The sequence below is a fragment of the Herpailurus yagouaroundi genome, unplaced genomic scaffold (assembly GCF_014898765.1).
Source record: "Herpailurus yagouaroundi ecotype Mexico unplaced genomic scaffold, PumYag 29, whole genome shotgun sequence".
Lineage (NCBI taxonomy): Eukaryota > Metazoa > Chordata > Mammalia > Carnivora > Felidae > Herpailurus > Herpailurus yagouaroundi.
The window spans coordinates 46,597,554-46,610,825 of NW_024412377.1; the positions used below are offsets into that span (position 1 = coordinate 46,597,554).

At 46.3% G+C, this 13,272-nt stretch overlaps 2 long non-coding RNA genes across 2 annotated transcripts in view; one reads left to right on the plus strand and one right to left on the minus strand.

The window, feature by feature from the left end:
* Window positions 1-3,104, plus strand: part of LOC121009715 (uncharacterized) — a 20,107-nt gene extending 17,003 nt beyond the window's left edge. Inside the window, exon 2 of the long non-coding RNA XR_005780800.1 lies at window positions 2,652-3,104. This is a non-coding gene — a long non-coding RNA (uncharacterized LOC121009715). The remainder of the gene's footprint in view (window positions 1-2,651) is intronic.
* LOC121009710 (uncharacterized) overlaps window positions 1-11,975 on the minus strand; it is a 66,415-nt gene extending 54,440 nt beyond the window's left edge. Inside the window, exons 1-2 of the long non-coding RNA XR_005780798.1 lie at window positions 11,550-11,975; window positions 9,541-9,736 (exon numbers count right to left, since the gene is read on the minus strand). This is a non-coding gene — a long non-coding RNA (uncharacterized LOC121009710). The remainder of the gene's footprint in view (window positions 1-9,540; window positions 9,737-11,549) is intronic.
* Between the last annotated feature and the right edge of the window lie 1,297 nt (window positions 11,976-13,272).

The window sequence follows — 13,272 nt, forward strand, 5'->3', positions numbered from 1 at the left end:
CTTCCTTCCTTCCTTCCTTCCTTCCTTCCTTCCTTCCTTCCTTCCTTTTTTGATAGTAGCCATCCTAAGGGGTGTGAGATGAACAAATGTATTGTTTTAATACAATTCTAGGGAAAATGTTTAAAGTCTTCAAAAGAACAAACTCTTTGACACTGAGAAGTGTGGAATCTTCCTTTTTATATATAAGCAACTAACAAACTGTTCTGAAACTTATCAAATCTAATCTCATTAAACATATTATGCTTTGTGGATTAACATCCTCCACCTCCATCACTCCAGACTTTACGGTGTTTACTTATTAAAGGATGCTTATTAGTTTTGTGATGCTGTAGAAGGTGACAACCCTATGTACTTAATATCTGCTGAAAATTTAAGCTGCCTTCAAACGTCTCTCTCTTTGATGTCTTCCAGCTGTTTATCTCCTCCTTCCCTGTTTATCTCCTCAGTTCCCCACCACTGCCCTCTCATCTTGAATGAAGGGTTCTCCATCGTTCGGCTTCCCAGCCCTGCTCCAACCCCTTCCCCTCAGCCCTCCCCCTTAGAGGCTGAAATCCCCCTGACTTAAGTCACATGCTGGGTTCCAGGAACCCTCAGATCCTTGTCCCCAGATCCAGGCCTTCCCTTAACCTTCTCTGGCACCTGCTCGGGGAGATCTGTGTGTGTGTATGAGATGTGGTACCATAAACCACCATTCCCTTAGCAGTCTTTTTTTTCTTTTTTTTAATGTTTATTTATTTTTGAGAAAGAGAGAGAGAGAGACCACTCCTGAGTGTGCACGTGTGTGAGCGGGGGGAGGGGGGGTGGGCAGAGAGAGAGAAGGAGAGGGAGAATCCCAAACAAGTTCCTTGCTGTCAGCTCAAAGCCTGACATGGGGCTCGATCCCATGAACCATGAAATCAAGAGGTCGCTGCTCAGTTGACTGAGCCACAGAGGCACCCCTCCCTTAGCAGTCTTGGTCTCCACATGTGCCTCTCACCAGGCTGAGTATCAACTTTTTGTAGAGATACATTCTTTCTCTCACAACCTGAGCCCTAATGCCAGCCACAATCTAATCTGGACCTTCTGAAGAAGCAGCAGGCTGTTGCAATGCCCACAGAAACAGCTGAGAGACCATGTTGGCTCTGACATGCTGCCTTCCTAAGGGCTTTTCTTGAGTCCTTTACATTTTACATTATTTCTGCCTTAATGCTGGCCTTAGACACTGCCTCCTTCATTAAATAGGACTCTGCCACACCATTTTATCATTTTTTTTATTTAAAAAAATTTTTAATGTCAATTTATTTTTGAGAGAAAGACACAGAGTGTGAGCGGGAGGGTCAGAGAGAGAGGGAGACAGCAGAATCCAAAGAAGGCTTCAGGCTCTGAGCTGTCAGCACAGAGCCCGATGCAGGGCTAGAACTCACAAACTGCGAGATCTGAAGTCAGCCGCCCAACAAACTGAGCCACTCAGGCGCCTCACCATTTTATTGTTTTAAAAACGTGAGTTAAGTTTAAAACAATATACTGTCCAGATTTTAAGTATATAATTCAATGAGAGGTTTTCTTCTTTTTCTTTTCTTTTTTTAAAAGATTTTATTTATAAATAATCCCTACACCCAACATGGGTCCCCACAACCCTGAGATCCAGAGTCCCATGTTCCACTGACTGAGCCAGCCAGCCTCCCCCAGTTCAATGAGTTTTGACAAATGTGAACCCCTATGTAATTACAAGATTTTGAGACACAGTAAGCTAATTTAGAGAAACTGCAAGACTCCATAGAACTGTTGGAAAGAGTACAGGGTTTGGAGTCAAGAGACCTGGCTACCTGGTCAAGCCTCTGCCATTAACCAGCTGTGTGACTTTGGGCAAATGCCTTCCCCTCTCTGGGCCTCTGTTTCTGATCTGTGCAGTAAGGTCGATTCTAGGGGCTTCCTCATGCTGTAGGCCCCCAAGGCATGACAGGGGTCGAACAGAGATCACACCAGGCTTCCTGAAATTATGCAGGGCTACTGTGTTCTGCCTACATTTGCAAAATGAACACACCTCACCTGGGTCCTTCCAACCAAATCCCTGAAGAAGAAAAAGGGAAGAAATAACAACAATAAGCAAAGACACCAGAAATCAGCCAAACCGAGCTCTACATCCTGTAGGAATGTACCAAATGGCTTATAAATAAATCCTTCTCAAACTTGTTTGCTCTGGTACATTAACGAAAGAAGATTCTGAAGGGATTAGCTTCAAATTCACAACAAGTATCAAAAACACACTGTTTGCCAAATAGGTTGAGTTTAGCTATTTTGCTGTTTTGGAGCTAATGTGCCTTTGCTAAAAGAGGAAAGAGCTCTCTAATAAAATAAGAGGGGCATGTCGGTGGCTCAGCTGGTTAAGCTCAGGTCATGATCTCCTGGTTGGTGAGTTCAAGCCCGACATCGGACTCCATGCTGACAATGCAGAGCTCACTTGGGATTCTCTCTTTCCCTCTCTCTGCCCCTCCACTGCTCTCTCTCTCAAAATAAATCAATAAACTTTATTAAAAAATAAGATGAATCCCTCATATCTATAGAGCTTTTTTTTTTACTTCTCAAAGCTGCCTTGTTTATTTCTCATTTGATCTATACATCAGTTCTCTGACAGGAAGCAAGACAGGGATTTTTCTCTTTCCTTTTTTCAGGTGGGGTCCTGAGGCCTGGAACAATGAAGTGGATATTCTCATAGATACCAGCGAGCCCACCCCCTAGATTCCCAGCCCTGTGTGTTTGGGCTGGGCCCCACTATCTCTTTTGCAAACAAATCGATCAACACAAAGAACAGAGTCCAAGAAGATCTAAAAACAATAATAACAACAAGAACACTTCACAGGTAGCAGTTAACAGAAACCGACATTATCACCTTCACTCTATTAATGCTTATGGTTTTCTCAACAGCCTGATGAGGATTCTCCCTATTTTGCAGAAGATGAACAGAGGGACAGCGAGGGGTCATGGCTTGCTCAGTCTCACATAGCAAGTAGGTTACAGAGCTGGGATTCTGCAAACCCCCTGGCTTACAGCCCAGACTTTTTGCCCCTATGCTACGCTGCCTCGTGTTCCACCAACCATCTGATTAAAGGACTTCCTAAAGCTGTTCACTGGTGAGATGAGCAGCCCTAAGAGCCAGCAAGGCCCCTATTCTGAGCACTACAAGTAGAACCCAGGTGACCATGACCACTAGTGAGCAAAGTTTAGAAGGCAGTTACCTTTAAGGCAGAGGGCCGGGCCAAACGTCCAGAGATTATAGGATTTGATGAAACCTCCCAAAGATTGCAGTCTTTCACATCAGGACAGTGACAAGGCCTCTTGGCCCTTAGGCTTCCAGACTGACCAGCCTCTCCCAGGTGGCTGTGCATAGATCATCCTGAAAATCTGACAGCATGGTTCCCAGCCCAGGGATTGAGGAGGAGGGACAGCAGAACACAAAATGACAGGGTGTCTGCTGCCCGATTAAACCAGTGCGCTGTGTGCAAGGCCACGGTGCTGCAACATACTAGGCTCACTCCTGGGCCTGAGGCCCAGATATTAGTCACAGACCCGTAGTCAGAGCTCTAAAGGCTCCCAGCAGCACCCCGTTCAAGCACTGCTTTTCACACGTGGGGAGACGGAGGCCCAGAGAAGGGAAGCACCTTGCTAGAGGCCACACAGCATTCGTTCAACCAAATATTAAGTGCCTACTGTGCGAAGCACTGTACTTGGGACTGGGAATTAAGGGTGAAAACACAGCCACAAGCTTCAGTTCCGTGGAGTTCAGACATTAGTGAAGGAAATGGGCAAAAGGAGGTAAACACATAAAATCAGAAATTGTGATCTGTGCTATGAAGAACATGGAGTGCTTCAGCCAAGTTGATCGAGGAAGGTCTCTCTGAGAAGGGGCCCTCTAAAGCTGGGGCTTGAAGGATGAGAAGAGTATGGTGTTCGCGTGTGTGCATGTGCTGGGCGGGGGGTGGGGGCGGGCATGTGTTCCGGGCAGTGGGAACTCTTTGCCCTAGAGCCCCTGGGCTGGAAGCTGGAAGGAGCTCTATGTGTTTAAGAAGCTGGCATTGGGGCACCTGCGTGGCTCAGTTGGTTAAGCGTCCGACTTCAGCTCAGGTCATGATCTCGCGGTCCGTGAGTTTGAGCCCCGCATCGGGCTCTGGGCTGATGGCTCAGACCCTGGAGCCTGCTTCCGATTCTGTGTCTCCCTCTGTCTCTGCCCCTCTCCCGTTCATGCTCTGTCTCTCTCTGTCTCAAAAATAAATAAACGTTAAAAAAAATTAAAAAAAAAAAAAGCTGGCACATGGCAGGCAGGGGGAGAGGAGCAGAGAGGGGGGAGTAGGGGGAGTAGGGGGTGGGCAGAGTCTCCAGCACATAGGGTCTTGTGGGCTGAGGTGACAGGTCTGGAGTTTATTCTTGTTGCAATACAAAGTCGCTGGAGGGTCTTTTGCAGGAGAGTGGCAGGCATGCCTTAACATTTCCTGCTTTTCTTGTTTGAAGCGCCCCCTGGGAGCCCCATCACCCTGGAGGCTGGCAGAAAATGCATCAGGCAGTGCTACTCACACAAAATGAGCCTGGCTCTCCCTTGTCTTTATCTAGGGATCATCTCTACGCACTTTACCCACATTAAGTAATTAGACCACTCACATTATTTGAGGATCCCCCCTTCCTACCATGTGTCACAAATCTAGAAACTCAAGTGCTGTGTGACCCTGTGGGAATTGGCAAACCTCTCTGATCCAGTGACTGTCACTGGGACAGGCAGTCAGGAGGCTTCATCAGCTTCCCACAGCCTTTTCCCACCTCATTCCTGTGACCAGCGCTCATCCTCTTTGTCATAGAGGTATGAAACATTAGAACCTGCTATCAAGACTGCTAGGATGGGAAGAAACTTCCAGGACCTTCAGACTTTTCTTTTTTTTAATGGGAAAACTAAAGTCCAGAGAAGAAAAGGGACTTATCTAGGTTCCATAAGAAATAGCAGCAGGGCCAGACCTCTTCCTACATCCCTTTGTCTGAAACCACCCCAGCAGAAAGGGAGTCAGTGTTTCTCAAAAGGGGTTTTGAGATTTGCTCTGTGTCACATGAGTTTGGGGAATGCTCTCCTTCTGAGAGATTTACCATGAATGCTAGAGGCCCCAAGACACCCCAGAGCAAAACATTTATTTAACATTGCTTAAGTAAGCCCAATGTTTTCCCAAATAGTTTGATGGCAGATTCCATCTTGGTGGATTATCTATTCACATTCTCGGGAATTTCCCTTGGGAACTGCCACCCGGAACAAAAAAAGCCCCTGTCTACAGACCCTGCCGTTATCATTATTATTCTTGCTATCATTATCATCGAGGGCAGGGGCCATCCTTCATACTCCATTCAGCTCATGTGATCACACCTCCCTCCAGGTGTCCTGCATGGTGCTGAGTACTCAGGGGTGATGACACAGATCAATTACTCAAAAACAGTGACAATGCGTATTGACTCTGGACCTCCTGAGTCGCATGGCCTGATCTGAGATAAGGGGCAGCTTATTTCTTTTCTCTTCTTGACCAAGGGAAAGGCCTGCGGAAGCCTTGGCAGGGAAACTCATAAACATCCCTGAAGGTCACCAAATGCTAAAGCAATCTGCCCCCCCACACCGTTTATACTGGACAAAGCCCATTCCCTAATTTTAAGCTTTAACTCAAGTACAGCCACCTCCAGGAAAGCTTCCCTGACTACTTCGTCCCTGTCCCTCTGGCCTGTGCTCCTCTCTGCCTCCCCTTTAGTTTCCAGAACTTGTCTATACCATGTGTTTAGTGACTGGCATTGTATCAGCCTGTGCAGGGATCTAAATAAGGGTAGCCGGCTGGTTGGCTGGGAGTCACAAACACCAGAGGAGGGGTTGGGCCTGAGGCTCACTAGCGTGTGCTGGGCCCATCTAATCACAGTTAAATTCAATTAAAAAAAGAATACTGTGTGGGCCAAACAAAACATGCCTGTGGACTGAAATTGGCCAGAAGGCTGACAGCTTACAACAGCTAGAATATTATCTGGAGAAGGAAGGCATTGCATTTGGAATCTAGAGAAGTCCTGAAGCTGCCATCAATTAGCATCAGGACTCTGGATAAACACCTCATCTTTCTGAGGATTGGTTTCCTCATCTATAGATTAGACACTTGCTCTGATTTTTTTATGGGATTTTTGAGAATGATTCTCTTGATTCTATGCTACTATAATAATAGGGAACATTTGTTCAGTATGTACTATTTGTGAGGTACTGTTCTAAGCACTTTGCATGTGTTAACTCACTTAATCCTCAGAATAACCCTAAAGGGGGGTGTTTTTTTCATCTCCAATTTACAGATGAGAAAACTGACACAGAGAGAGGTGAAGGAGGAACTTGCCTGAGGTTACAGGGCTGAAAGGTGGCAGAGCTGGGACTATAAAACTCTTTCACAGATGTTGGTTTATTTAATGTTCTCAAAAGCATAGTGAATTTTATCAGCTATTTTCCTTCACCATTTTATAGATGGAAACAATAAAGCTCAGAGAAGTGAAGTAACTTGCCTAACATCACGCAGCTAGAAAGTAGACAAACCTAAACTTGGACCTAATTCTTTTGACCTCAAACCCTTTACCTTTTTTCCCCTGTGCTATAGGCAAAGGACAGGCAAGTGGTGTGTGAACAGAACACCGTGCTGGTGTAGAGAATTGTGTTCCCTGGGGCGGAGACCATGTCTTGCCCTTTATTGTTTCCACTCTAGTCCCTAAGTCAGGGCCCTTCTCTTCTGGGAGCTCAGTACTTGTGACTAATTATGGTCATGTTGCCAGGAAAATTGCTGTCTGCCTTTGTTTTGGCTGCTAATTTCTACCTGCCTCCGTGAACCGAGATGTTTCCAGTCACTGGAATGATTGAACATGGTTACCTGAGTTTGTCTGACTGGTGTGGTGGGAGGTTTGCATTTCCAATGCGTGTGTATCTCCTGTGGGATGGTGGAGGGGTCTGGAATGAGAGGGTGTGACCTGGGTTCTCATCCTGATTCTGCTGTCCTGGGATCCTAGAGCATTTATCTGAACTTCTGTGAGGCTCAGGTCTTCAGCGGCCAATTGGAGACAATCACATCTGTCTTGTCTCCATGAAAGCCCTTTGGGAAATGCAGTGTGGCACAAACAGAAGATGGGCAGATGTGAGCAAACCATAGGTGCTCAATAGATGACACAACTAACTGTGTGAAGGGCATTTGCAAATGATGTGGGGACAGTGCTCATAATACAGTGTTAAGGCAGGGAAGCAAGAAATAAAACTGCTGAATTTGCAGTACTGCCTCAATTAGATAAAATATACATAGAGAAAAGACCAGAAGAAAATACACCAACACGTTGCCAGTGAGTGCCTCTGGGTCGTGGGCTTATATGCGCGTTTTGCTTTGTTAGACTTAAAATACTTTGTTTGCTAAAGTTAGCACATTTTATTTTCACATTATATTTTATCATTTCAAAGTATATATATAATTTATATAATTATACTAAACATTTATTATCTACATTGTATATTAAGTATACATGAAAGTTAGCACTTGGCCCTTGACAGTATCATTCTAGTTACTGAAACACTGATGTGATCAGGAGCGATCCTGCACTCATTCATTCATTCATTCATCCATTCATTTGTCCAGAAAATACACTGAGGGCCTGCTGTGAAGGCACCATTGATGACTACAATAAGAAACACTAAGAACAATGGGATGCAATCCCTGCCTTCAAGAAACATAATCTAGATGGAAGATAAGACATACTTATAAGTAACCATAATTGAGGGCAGAAAGGAAGTAAACAATACTATATGCTTTAGGGAAATTGCCAGTAGGAGTTAAGACTGGGGAGAAATCAGGGTGCCTGGGTGGCTCAGTCAGTTGAGTGTCCGACTTCAGCTCAGGTCATGATCTCGTCGTTCATGAGTTTGAGCCCTGCGTCGGGCTCTGTGCTGACAGCTCAGAGCCTGGGGCCTGCTTCTGATGCTGTGTCTCAGTCTTTCTCTGTCCCTCCCTTGCTCATGTGGTCTCTCTTTCTCTCAAAATTAAATAAACATTAAAAAATTTAAAAAAGAGTGGGGAGAAATCTATTCTAGTTCTGGAAATTAAATAAGATTTTGTGAAAAAGTTGGCATTTTGTGTTGAGCCTTGAAGGATAAGTAGAATTCTGGACAAATGGAAATGGAATGGCATTACTGGCAATAATAAAAGTAACGAAACGTAATGTTTACTTACTGCATACTATGTGCAAGCATTGTCCTATTAAATTATACACATTATCTCCTTTAAAAATCACCAGAGCTCTATGAGATAAGTAGTATTATCATCTCCAATGTACAGATGGGGAAACTGAGGCTTAGAGAGAAGTTAAATATTTGTTCAAAGTCAGCAGACGGTCAAGCTGGGATTCACACTCAGGACTTCACTATGAACAGGAATGTCACAGTGAAAGAATTTACATGAATTGAGGCAGGAAAGCGTGGGGGCCACAGGGTGTAAGACCAGGAGCTTCCCAAAAGCAGGGAATTTGTGTATCTTGCTCACTTCTCTATGTCCAGGGCCTAGGCAGTACCTGGCACATTGTGGATGCTTAATAAATATTTGTGGAAGGAAAGAAACAGTGAGTGGTCCACTGCTGCTGGGGTATTGGGTGTGGTAGAGGCAGCAGGACAGGGAGGGGCGCGAATGGGAGTTGTTAAGCAGAGGCAGGGCTCGGTTCATGAAAGAGTCCAGAGAACTGGCTCAGGCAGTGTGGTAGGCTGCATCGAGAGGGAGGCGGGGGACAATCAGTGGACAAGCTCATCATGAGACCATCTGAGGAGTGTAGGCATGCCAGGGAGGGGCGTGGGGCTGGGGGAAGGGGGAAGAATGGAGGAGAGAGAGGCTGAGGTGAGGCCTGTCTCTGCGTCCAAGTGGTGAATGTGTTGGAAGTTAAATTCTCTGTCAGACCTTCTTCATTACAAACCCATGCTCCTCTTTTACTAACCCCCTGGGGAGGCTTGGCTGCCTCTGAGCCTACTTCCTCATCTGTAAAATGGGAATAATCATACTTACACAAATTGTGTTGCTCTGGGGGCTAACCAGGTACTACGGGAACACACAGTACCCCCGCCATCCCACCTCAGTTAACTATTGCCATTTGCATTTACTTCACCAGAAGAGATCTAGGCTGAGCCTCCTCCCATGAAGTGAAATAAATTTTGTGGCATGTGCCAAAAAACCCCAAGAGTTCTCAGAGTTTGGGAAAACACTCCCCAGCTGGCACTGTTCGTATAGGCCAAGGCCCCTCCCTTGCTGACCCCACCCACTCCTCCACGTCTGCTTAGAGGCCTCCTGCCCAGGAGCCCCTGATATCAGAAGATAAGTTATACAGCCCAAGTTCTTTCAGAAACACAAGGTCCTTTGGAATATCAAACTGAAAGAGGAGAAAAACCGTACATCTATGTGTATTAAAATTTTTCATCCTAACACAGATAACTCAAGGAACCTCACCACCTTTTACCAATGCTTCCCCCAAAAGAATGAAGTTTCACGGAAACTGTACCTTTCTTCACCTTGATAAGCCAGAGAGGCAGGTATTATGCTTCCCATTTTGTGGAGAGAGAAATGGAAGCCCGGGAAGGCAAAGAGGCTGCCCAAAGTCATTCAACAAAGCCGGAGATGGTCTGCAGCTTATCAATCAGGTCTCTAGGCTATCTGTCCCTCATGTGGCCTCTTCTGTCTTCAGGAAGTTGTCAGCACTGGGAGCAAACAAGCACATAATTAAATACAAATAGGTATTTGGACCCACTTTATAATATTTATTTATTTAAAAAAAATTTTTTTAACGTTTATTTATTTTTGAGACAGGGAGAGACAGCATGAATGAGGGAGGGTCAGAGAGAGAGGGAGACACAGAATCTGAAACAGGCGGGGCTCGAACTCCCGGACCTCGAGATCATGACCTGAGCCGAAGTCGGATGCTTAACTGACTGAGCCACCTAGGCGCCCCCATAATTTTTATTTTTTAAGTTTGATTTTCTCACTGTGTGTCTCTGTGTTTTTAAGCACATGAGGTGCTGAAGCCCTGGGTGCCACACAAGTTAGTTTGATTCTTGTCACTTTCTGCCCAAAGCAAATCTTGTCTTACCTCCTTTTTGGCCTGAGGTGAACTATTGCTTAATTACTTGCCCCTCTCCCCCCCATTAGAGTTTACTTTTGGGGGAAACAAGATTCCATATCTTTAGGATCTTCCCTAGGCTTATGTATTTGATGGGTTCTCCATAATTACTTGTGAATTTTGCAATGGAAGGAAGAGAGGCAGGCCTTACAGTGTGGTATGGGGGTAAGGATACGGTCTGGGAAGTTACACTGCCCTGAAAAAGGTCACTCTGATATTCAGCTGCTGACTGTGACTCCAGACACCCACCTAACTTTCTTATTTTCTTTGATGAACTTCAGTCACCTTCATTTGTGATTGAAGATAACAGCTACCTGGCCTTGGCATGCCTGGCACATAGTAGGGACTCAATAATTATTTGTGGCCAGAATTAACACCTATCTCATTGCGTTATTGTGAGAATTAAGTGAGATAATGAATGTCAAGTATTTCTCATAGAACGTGGCATATAGTTGCTACTCAGTAAAAGTAACTACTAATTTTGGTCATTATTAACATTTAGAACTGAATATAGAATGCCACATTGGGTCAGGAATTTTTAAAAACTTGAATTCAGGGGCATCTAGGTGGCTTGGTCAGTTGAGTGTCCAACTCTTGATTTCGGCTCAGGTCATGGTCCCAGGGTCATGGATCGAGCCCCATAACAGGCTCCATGCTCAGCATGGAACCTGCTTAAGATTCTCTTTCTCCTTCTGCCCCTCTCTTGCTCACACACTCTCTCTAAAATTATTAAATTAAATTAAAATAAAATAAAATAAAAATAATAAAAACCTGAATTCAAATCCCAATTCCAACATTTTATGTAGAAAAGGCTACTGGACGTAGGATCAAGAAATTCAGGTGTGAGACCTGGTTCTGCCATGAACTAGCTGTGTGACCTTGCTTAAATAACTTCACTTCTCTGAACCTCTCTGCCCTCATCTGCAAAACAAGGAAATTGAGTAATCGTTGAGATTCCTTTTTCCAGCTCTAACAGCCTTAGTTTAAGATGTAGTCTTTTTATTTTGTCTCTGGCCCCAGTTCTCCCATTTGCAAAATGATGCACTGGTGTTTAGGAGCCCCTTTCTGGGGCAGAGCAGGCCCAGTGCATGCAGATCCCAGTGCCCCTCCAGCCTTCAAACAGCAGGCCTGGTGGTGCTTGTTCAGCTCAGACTGATGGCTGGGTAGTGTGAATGGGATACTTGTGCACACAGTCCTGGTCCCCTCACAAGTTACATGGGGGCGCCTCTACCCTCCAACTCCAACTATAGGCACGTAGAAAAGAATGACCAATGACCATAATGTCCCTTATTAACAAGGTTCAGAGAAGGTCTAGTGTGAATAACCTCTTCAGGAAATACCAGTTAAGTATGATAAAAAATAGTGCATTCCAGTGGCAAGGTACAATAATTTACCTTCCGATTAAGGGCATATATAATACAATTATGAAGAATCCTGCTCAAATTCATTGAGATTCCTGTGATCATTACCTTCCTTGGTACCTCTTTTGAAGCACCAGTCTCAGTCTCTATAATTTACAATGCACTTTGACTAACGTCTCATTTGACCCCTCACAGAAGCTGAGAGGGTAGAAGCAAGTTAGGCATAATTTTACCCCCATTTCACCACCAGGAAAGGGGTGCCCATGGAAGGTTGGAATGCTGACCAATGTGCAGAGGCTGAGTTGCAAGTTATGGAAGAGCTGGAACTAGACGTCAGATTATCCCCCAACAGCACCTCTCCCCAGTAGTCATGGTTACAACCAGCCTCGTCCCCTGGGGCAATTCCAAGAGGCTTTTCAATAAGCCTTTTCCCAAATCCAGCAGGTCATGTATTCTAATCCTTGCCTTGGAGATGGCCAACATTCCAGGCTGTTATGTCTTGAGGTGGTGGGATCACAGCCAGTCAGAACCAGGAATTCTCCAAGTGAAGTGTGGGACCACCAGATGGGTAAGCATCCAAGGAGGTTTGTTAGACTTGCGGGTTTCAAGGTCCCATCCCAGACATATTCCATTCGAAAACATTTGGAATCTGCATTCAAGGTTTTCCCTCATCATCCATACTGAAGTAGCTGATCTAGTTTAACCAACCACTGTAGTAGTTATTGTCTTCATAGAAAGGAAACAAGCATTTATCACTGTTCATTGTCTTTCTCCACCTCGGAGTGTAAATTCCAGGATAGAGACCTTGTTCGCCTGATTGCCAAACTCCCTTTCCTAGAACCCTTCAGGCTCTCACAGTACGAGGTTAGTAAATATTTATTGAATGTGCACTGAAGTTTGAAATCACTGTCATTTACCATTGGTTCGTTTTACAATAGAGAAACTGAGGTCCACTGAGGAAATGACTGCTGCAGAGTTGGTAAGGGGCAGGGCCAGGGCCAGGATAAAATCTCAGGTATCTGAGTCCCTATCACGTTGGTTCAACTCCGCCCTAAGCAATTCTTTAGAAAAAAAAACATTTCCTGGCCATGAATATTCGGTTTCGGGGGCCTGGCCAGGTTGGGGGTTGGTAATTCCGTTCCCACTTCGTCGGCACTCTTGTCCCCGTGGGTTAAGGGCCTGCCTTCGGGGCCGGGCGTCGAACCGAACTCCGGGCAGTGTCCTGGCCGTCCGGGGCCGCGGGGAGGAGCCCAGTACGGCCCGGAGAGGTGAGGGCGACTCGCCCAAGGTCACCCGGGCGGGCCCGGAGGGGCCAGGCCCGCGGGGCGCCAGGGAGCTGGCGGCGTCGGCGCGTCCTCGAAGTGGATGGGCACCCCTCTCCTTCACTCTGTAAATCCGGCATGACGTTAATGGCTCCTTCTCCCGAATTCGGTGCACTTAGCCTAAAGAGCGCGAGCAGGCCGGGTCGGCCGCGTGGCCCGTTCCCATGTGCTCCACCTGCGAACGCTCTGACGTGCTGGCCCTTTAAGACACCTCCCCCTCTTCCCCCACCCACCTCTCCTGCCCCCCTCAATGCCCTCCCTTCCGAATTGCATCAGGCACGTGCTCGCCCCCGTCCTGTCGGAGCACCCCTCACCCCCCAGCCCGGGAGGTGCTCCGAGGAGTCAGAGGCTAGGGGCGGGGTGAGGGGCGGGGCCGCGAGGCTGTGCGCGCGCGCTCCCGCCGCCTTCGCCCGCCCGCCCGTCGCCGAGGGCCG